Here is a 7,927-nt window from a genome sequence, read left to right on the forward strand (position 1 = left end):
ATGTTTCATGTCTGTAACTCCTGACACAATCCATGCCTTATCTGTCCCAGTCGTTTTGAATAACAAACACAGAAAGCAAAAAGCATTAGCGTGATTGCATCCAGCTAGCCAAGCCTTCCTGGTGTACCAATTTTGGGAGAAGCCTCGTGTGTACAGTTTACCCTTCTCCTTGTCCTGCTGGCTTATCTTTACTTCGGGCTGATCTGGTCCAAGCTCTTTGACATTACGTTTTTCAACCATTGTTCTCCTCTCGAACGGATACTGGAGTGTTATGATTCGCCCCTTTTTGTGTTTCTGTTTAACTTTTTCTCTGTTGTTTTTGTTCAGGTCAGCTGCAGCTCCTCTCAGGAATCCTCCCCTTCCCTGTGAACCTCCTGGAGTGCTGCAGCTGAACCACATCATCTTGATTGCCCTCACCCTACTTCAGGCCACTGCTGCCAGTCATCAGTGTGGAGTTGTCTTTGCTGAGTTGTACTTGTATGGATTGAGTTTGGTTTTGGTTTTTGGTTCCCACAGTCAGTGGAGGAAGTTTTGTTTATTAAATCTTTTTTTGAACTCTGGATAAAGGATCTTTATTCCTGCAAATGGGTTACTGCAGAGGCAAACCGTGACATTACAACTCCACCAAGATGTCTGACCCAGCAGGAAGAACTCAGAGACAAGACCCTTCCTTACCTGCCTCTAGTGAGGGTGCTGCAGGAGAAGCCAGCCTTCCTGTTCTGACCCAGGAGCTCCGCAGCTGCATGTCAGGGTTGCAGCAGTTGCATGGACGTGTAGCCAGACTGGAGCAAGCGCCTGCTCCCCCTCGACAGGTTCGTTTGGGTCGTCCTGAAACTTTTTCTGGTACCGCAGAGGATTGTCGACCATTCCTCACCTCCTGCCGGCTCCATTTTGACTTTAATCCAAGCGAATTCCCCTCGGAGCAGAGCAAGGTGGCTTTTGCCTTGAGTTTCCTGAAGGGCAGAGCCAAGAGGTGGGGGCTGGCTGAGTGGGATCGTGGAGCGGAGGTGGTTCGTTCCTTCCGGGCCTTTTCCACTCAACTCCTCGTGGTGTTTGATCCCTCAACACCGCACCGCGCGGCTGCTTCTGAGCTGCTCCGGCTCAAACAAGGAGATGACAGCGTGGCGTCCTATGCAGTACAGTTCCGGACGCTGGCGGCAAGCTCCCGCTGGCCTGATGATGCACTGGTCGACATCTTCCTTCAGGGGCTCTCCAGCGAGCTCAAGGACGAGCTAGCCGCGAGGGAGGTTCCTGAGGAGCTGGAGGATCTTATCGATCTGGCTGTACGCATCGATCGGCGGAGGATGGAGAGCCTTCATGATGAACTCCGCCCACTGACTTCTTCACCTCGTCCTCACTCGATTTCTGTGAGTGTTTCTCACCTGGGCAGTGACGCCCCGCCCTCGGAGCCCATGCAGCTAGCGGGTCGGGTGTCATCCTTTTCTCCGCCCTCACGACCGCCCACCAGTGTGCGGTTGACATATGGGACGAAACACGGTGAATATGTCACCCTTATTGACTCCGGCTCTGATGGGGATCTGATGTCCCAGGCAGTGGTAAGCGAACTTTTGATTCCAGTCAAGGAGGTGTTTCCTGCATTGTCCATCCATGCTGTAAATGGTTCCCTTATCCACAAGGTGACTGCACGCACTGTTCCTGTCACTGTGACGGTCTCTGGGAACCACACAGAGCGGATGTGTTTTTTTGTGGTTGACTCTTTAGTGCCTCCTGTGATCCTGGGTTACCCCTGGCTAAGCAAACACTGTCCCCATATTGACTGGGTTTCTGGCCGCGTGTTGACGTGGAGTCCTTTTTGTTTATTGAACTGTTTGTCTGCTGCTCCTGTTCGCCCTGTTTCTAGCCAGCCTCCCTTGGAACCACCTGACATCAGTAATGTTCCCCCCGAGTATACAGACTTGGCTGCGGTGTTCAGTAAGGTTCGTGCTAAGAACCTGCCCCCTCACCGTCCTTACGACTGTGCTGTGGACTAGAGGGCTGCATTGGGATTGGGTCCCGCCGGGTCCCGCGGGACCCAACACAAATCTCGCGGGAGCGGGCGGTTTGAATTTTGCTGCGGGCGGGAACGGTCGGTTAAAAAAAACAGTGCGGGATCGGGATAAGCATGATGGAGTCGGCAACTGACGTTGAAAGGAAGCTAAAACAAGGTCTTTATGACACGAAAATCAAGCAAGGCAAGTCAGACATTTGGAGGAGTTTCTCAATTGTTTGTGACAAAGCTGGAAACGAATTGGACTTTGTCAGTTGCGACAAATGCGCGAAAATACTCGTCTACAACGGACACAAATCCGGCACCTCTGGGTTGAGGCGGCACTCCTGCTCTGTTCTCCCCGGTCAAAGTAAGCTGCTTTTCAAGGATAAACCACTTCTCCCTGCACAAATTAAACAAGAAACTGCTGAGAAATGTGTGGAAGTGTGCTGCGCAGACATACGGCCGTATGATTTTGTTGCCGGGAAAGGCTTTGTTGACATAGCGCAACATTTTGTTAATGTTGCCGCTAAATATGGCAAATTTGATGTAAAAGATATTTTGCCTCATCCAACCACTGTATCCAGACATGTCGAGGGGCGAGCAACAGCGCTGCAGGCGTCAGTGGCAGCGGAGATAAGGCCCATCATTGAAACGTACGGATGCGCCATCACAACAGATATCTGGACGGAGGATTATCATAAAACGTCATTTATATCCGGCACCATCCATTATGCAAACAACGACTTCAACCTAGTTTCCAGGGTGTTATTTGCTGCTCCGTTCGAGAGCGGTGTGTCAAAAACAGGGGAGAATATCAGGAACCTGCTCTTCCAGAAACTCCGTGAGTTTGGAATAGATGCGACACTCCTGTCTGGCCGTGTTGTGTTTGTTACCGACCGTGGAGCCAACATAGTTGCTGCCCTGCGTGGATACACAAGGCTGAACTGCAACGCGCACATCCTGAACGTCACTCTGTCTAGTGCATTTTCACCAGGTGTGTTGGATGAAACTGCTGAGCTGTCTGAACTGTTGACCAATGCAAAAAAACTGGTGAAATATTTCAAACATTCAGGTCTGCAAAACAACTTGAAAAAATCTCTCAAGCAGTCAGTCGAGACCCGATGGAATTCAAATTATGACATGTTGGATTCCATACTTCAACAGCATGAGGAAATCTCCACATTACTGCTGAGCAATAACCAATATGAAAGAATTGTGCAGATCAATGGAAACACTCTGAAAACAGTAGTTGCATTTCTTAAGTTATTTAAGGATGCTACTAATGACCTAGAATCCGACAACTCCTCTCCCAGCGCATCACTTCCACTGCCGTGGTCTGTGAGACTCATTGAACACTGCCAAGCTGCATCCCACGAGCCCTTGCTCTCTAAAGTCGCCAGTGTGTGTGCCTCACGTCTGGAAGAACTTATGGGCACCAGTGACACATCTGCATCCCCTCTCCACATGATGTACAGGATTGCAACACTGCTGACTCCTAAAATGCGACTGCTACGGATGCTGCCCTCAGACGCAAGAGAAGATGTAATTAAAGGTATGCTGCCTAGCTTTTTATAAAAACAGAAAATGGCATGCAATGCAGTTATAATTAAAATTATATTTAAAATGAATTTTAAAAATAGAAGGAGAAATAAGAATGAATGAGAGGCATAATAGCTAAATGAATGACACAAGCCATTTTTTAAATAAATATTAATTAATATATGAATAAAATCCTTTTTTAAAGGCGCAAAGGATATTATTCAGAAGATGCAGTTTGACCTGGTCCCAGCCACAGCAGAGGATGAGCCACCACCAGCCAAAAAGCAAAGCACAGAACGATTCGCAGACTGGGAAGATGACGCGTCATTTGCATCAGCGCCAAAGTCGGTCGATGATGAAATTTCTGAATATCTCACCTGCCGGCTCTCTGACAACCCAGACCCAAACAACGTGCTTCAATGGTGGAAGTTCAACAAAGAGCGCTTCCAAGCGCTCTCAAAGCTGGCGCGTTTCATTTTCAGTATCCCTGCTTCCAGTGCGCCTTCAGAGCGCGCATTCAGTGTCTGTGGGCGCATCTTGGAAGAGAGACGCACAGGATTGGGACCGCAGTCGGTCAGCCACATTCTCTTCCTTCACAGCAATATTCCAACCAAGTGATTAATCAGTAAATTTAATTTTTTGGTTTTTATAAGTTATCTTTGTTATCTATTAGTGTTATTTGAGCCACTCAATCTGTTGCTATTTGTTAATTAGGTGCCTGTGTTACTGTGCGGCATGCCTAAGTTTGAACGTTTTTATTTTATTTTATTTTTTCAAACAGAACACCTGCAACATATGGCAAAAAACTTTAAATCTGCTGTTTTTCATGTTTATACGGTACTTGTTTTGCAAAGCGGTCTATTTTATGTACAATGTGATTGTGTTAATTTTTTATACACATGTATAAAAACGAAGTTATTAAAAGTCACTGCGCTGTGTTGTCTATATGCCGATTGTGTCAATATTTCTCATTCAGGTCTCTTAGAAAAGAGGCCTCGATCACTGCGTGATTACAGAGGAGAATAGAATATGAAACGGCCTTGATTTTCCTTTAAGCACCACACAGTAGCTCCTTTATTATTATTTTTTTTTAAGAATTTTATAATTTAAGTAGTGAGGAGTTATTTGAAATCGCATGCGCCGAGGTGTCACCGGTGATCCTGGTGACGCATCGGCGTTAAATGGTTAATCCTGACCAAGACGTGCAGGCCTGAGAAACGAAACAAGGATTCATGTGGTTTCCGTATCCAATAAAATGACATGTTTTCTCCAGAACCAGAGAGGACACAAACTCAATACATCTCTTTTATTGTGAGGTAATAATTTCTCCAGGTTTTGCGGTTGCGGACGGGAGTGGACATGCACACTGCGGGTGCAGGCGGGAGTGTAACATACACGTTGCGGTTGCGGGCGGGAGTGGACATGCACACTGCGGGTGCGGGCGGGAGTGTAACACACACATTGCGGTTGCGGGCGGTAATGGTCAGAAATTCAGCGGGAGCGGGCAGGAGCGGGATGAAGAAAACAGTCCCGCGCAGGGCTTTACTGTGGACCTCCTTCCTGGTGCTCAACCTCCTAAAGGCCGTCTCTATCCTCTGTCCATCCCTGAGACAACAGCCATGGAGGAATACATTCAGGAGGGCTTACAGGCAGGCATTATTCGGCCATCCTCATCACCTGCGGGGGCAGGGTTTTTCTTTGTGGGCAAGAAGGATGGGGGTTTACGGCCGTGTATTGACTACAGGGGTCTGAATAGCGTCACGGTTCGTAACACTTACCCCCTGCCTCTCTTGCAGTCTGCCTTTGACCAGATTAGAGGGGCTCGGGTGTTCACTAAGCTGGATCTACGGAACGCTTATCATCTGGTGCGCATACGGGAGGGGGATGAGTGGAAAACTGCCTTCAACACCCCGTGCGGCCATTTTGAATACCTGGTGATGCCTTTTGGACTGACAAACGCACCAGCTGTGTTTCAGTGTTTTATTAATGATGTGTTGAAGGACATGATTAACAGATTTGTGTACGTCTATCTGGATGACATTTTAATTTTCTCCCCAGACCGTAAAACACATGTGCAGCACGTCAGGGACGTTCTGCAGCGCCTACTTGAGAACCAGCTCTTCTGTAAGGCTGAAAAGTGTGAGTTTCACACCACCAAGACTAAGTTCTTGGGGCATGTGATCACGCCTGGAGAGGTACAGATGGACTGTGACAAGGTCAAAGCGGTTCTCGAGTGGCCTACACCTACTGGTCGGAAGCAGCTTCAACGCTTTTCCTGGGGTTCGCCAACTTCTACAGGCGCTTCATCATAGGTTTCAGTGGCGTGGCTGCACCCCTCCACAGACTCACCTCGGCTAAGGTACGTTTTGTCTGGGACACTGCTGCCGACATGGCCTTTGCCGAGCTCAAAAGACGGTTCTCTGCGGCCCCTATCCTGACCCAGCCTGACACCTCCAAGCAATTCATTGTGGAGGTTGATGCGTCTGAGTCAGGGGTGGGTGCTGTGCTGTCACAGAGAGCGTCTGATAATAAAGTACATCCCTGCGCGTATTTCTCCTGCAAGCTCACTCCTGCAGAGAGAAATTACGACATAGGGAACAGAGAGTTGCTAGCTGTTAAGCTAGCACTCGAAGAATGGCGCCACTGGTTGGAGGGTGCTGAGCAGCCGTTTTTGGTGTGGACCAACCATAAGAACTTGGAGTATGTACGGACTGCCAAGCGCCTTAACCCCCGCCAAGCACGGTGGGCTCTGTTTTTTGACAGGTTTAACTTCAACCTCTCCTTCCGTCCGGGCAGTAAGAACATTAAACCTGATGCCCTGTCCCGCCAGTACCAGCAGGAGGGTGAGGCTTTGGAGTCAGAGTCCACGTTCATCGTGCCGCCCAACTTGGTCCTTGGGGTCTCTCGTTGGTCCTTGGAGCGCAGGATCAATGCTGCAGTCCGAGACCCCACTACCATTCCGTCTGGATGCCCCCCGCACTGTTTGTTTGTTCCCCCAGGTTTTCGCCCGGCGGTGTTGAAATGGGGGCATTCATCACGCCTGGCCTGCCATCCTGGGGTAACCAGGACTGCCTTCCTGGTAGCGCAGCGGTTCTGGTGGCCTACGGTGTCGTCTGACGTTCGAGCTTTTGTCTCCTCTTGCCCAGTGTGTGCCAGCGTCAAGTCACCCAGAACTCCTCCGGCTGGACTCCTGCAACCTCTACCTGTTCCCTCCAGACCTTGGTCCCACATTGCAATGGACTTCATCACTGGACTACCCAACTCTAAGGGTAAGACTGTGATCCTGACTGTAGTGGACAGGTTCTCAAAGATGGTGCATGCTATACCCCTGCAGAGATTGCCATCGGCTCAGCAACTGGCGGAGGTGGTGGTGCGGCATGTTTTTCGGCTGCACGGACTTCCGGAGAACATCACCTCGGATCGAGGACCCCAGTTTGTTGCAGCTTTTTGGAAGGAGTTCTGCAGACTCCTTGGAATAACGGTCAGTCTGAGCTCTGGTTTCCACCCTCAGACAAATGGTCAAGTAGAGCGCTTTAACCAGGATCTGGAGACCACCCTGCGTGCTATGTGCCTGAAGAACCCCCAGACTTGGTCCTCTCAACTCCCCTGGGCTGAGTATTCGCACAACACCCTGGTTAATTCTACTGGCTTCTCCCCCTTCCAGGCTGCCTACGGGTACCAACCGCCTCTCTTCCCCCATCAGGAGAGGTCGGCTTCCACCTCCGGTCCTGCAGCATTCGTGAGGCGCTGCCGTCGTACATGGACTGAGTACCGTTCCCGACTGGTTCGGAACCAGGAACGGTTCACCTCCGTGGCTAACCGCCGGAGGTCTGCTGCTCCGGAGTACAAGGTGGGTGACAGGGTTTGGCTCTCTTCGGCTGATCTGCCACTGAAGGGGGGTGCCAGGAAGATGCGGCCCCGATTCATCGGACCCTTCCCCATCACCAAGGTCATCAACCCAGTAGCCGTCAGGTTGGAGCTCCCTCGGGCACTGAGAGTCCACCCTGTGTTCCATGTGAGCAAGCTGAAGCCTGAGAAACTCTGTCCCCTGCAGACGCCACCTGCGGTCCCTCCAGCTCCCCGCATTGTGGATGGCGGTCCTGTCTACAGCGTGAATAAGCTCTTGGCCTCGAGGAGAGTGGGCAGGGGCGTCCAATACCTCGTGGACTGGGTGGGTTACGGCCCGGCGGACAGGCAATGGGTCCCAGAACGCCACATCCTCAGCCGTGATCTGATCGATCAGTTTCACCGGGAACACCCCACCCAGCCGAGACGTCCGTCTGAGAGCTGGACTTTGTGAGGGGGGGTTATGTTATGATTCGCCCCTTTTTGTGTTTGTGTTTAACTTTTTCTCTGTTGTTTTTGTTCAGGTCAGCTGCAGCTCCTCTCAGGAATCCT

The sequence above is a fragment of the Nothobranchius furzeri genome, chromosome 4, assembly GCF_043380555.1.
Source record: "Nothobranchius furzeri strain GRZ-AD chromosome 4, NfurGRZ-RIMD1, whole genome shotgun sequence".
Taxonomy (NCBI): domain Eukaryota; kingdom Metazoa; phylum Chordata; class Actinopteri; order Cyprinodontiformes; family Nothobranchiidae; genus Nothobranchius; species Nothobranchius furzeri.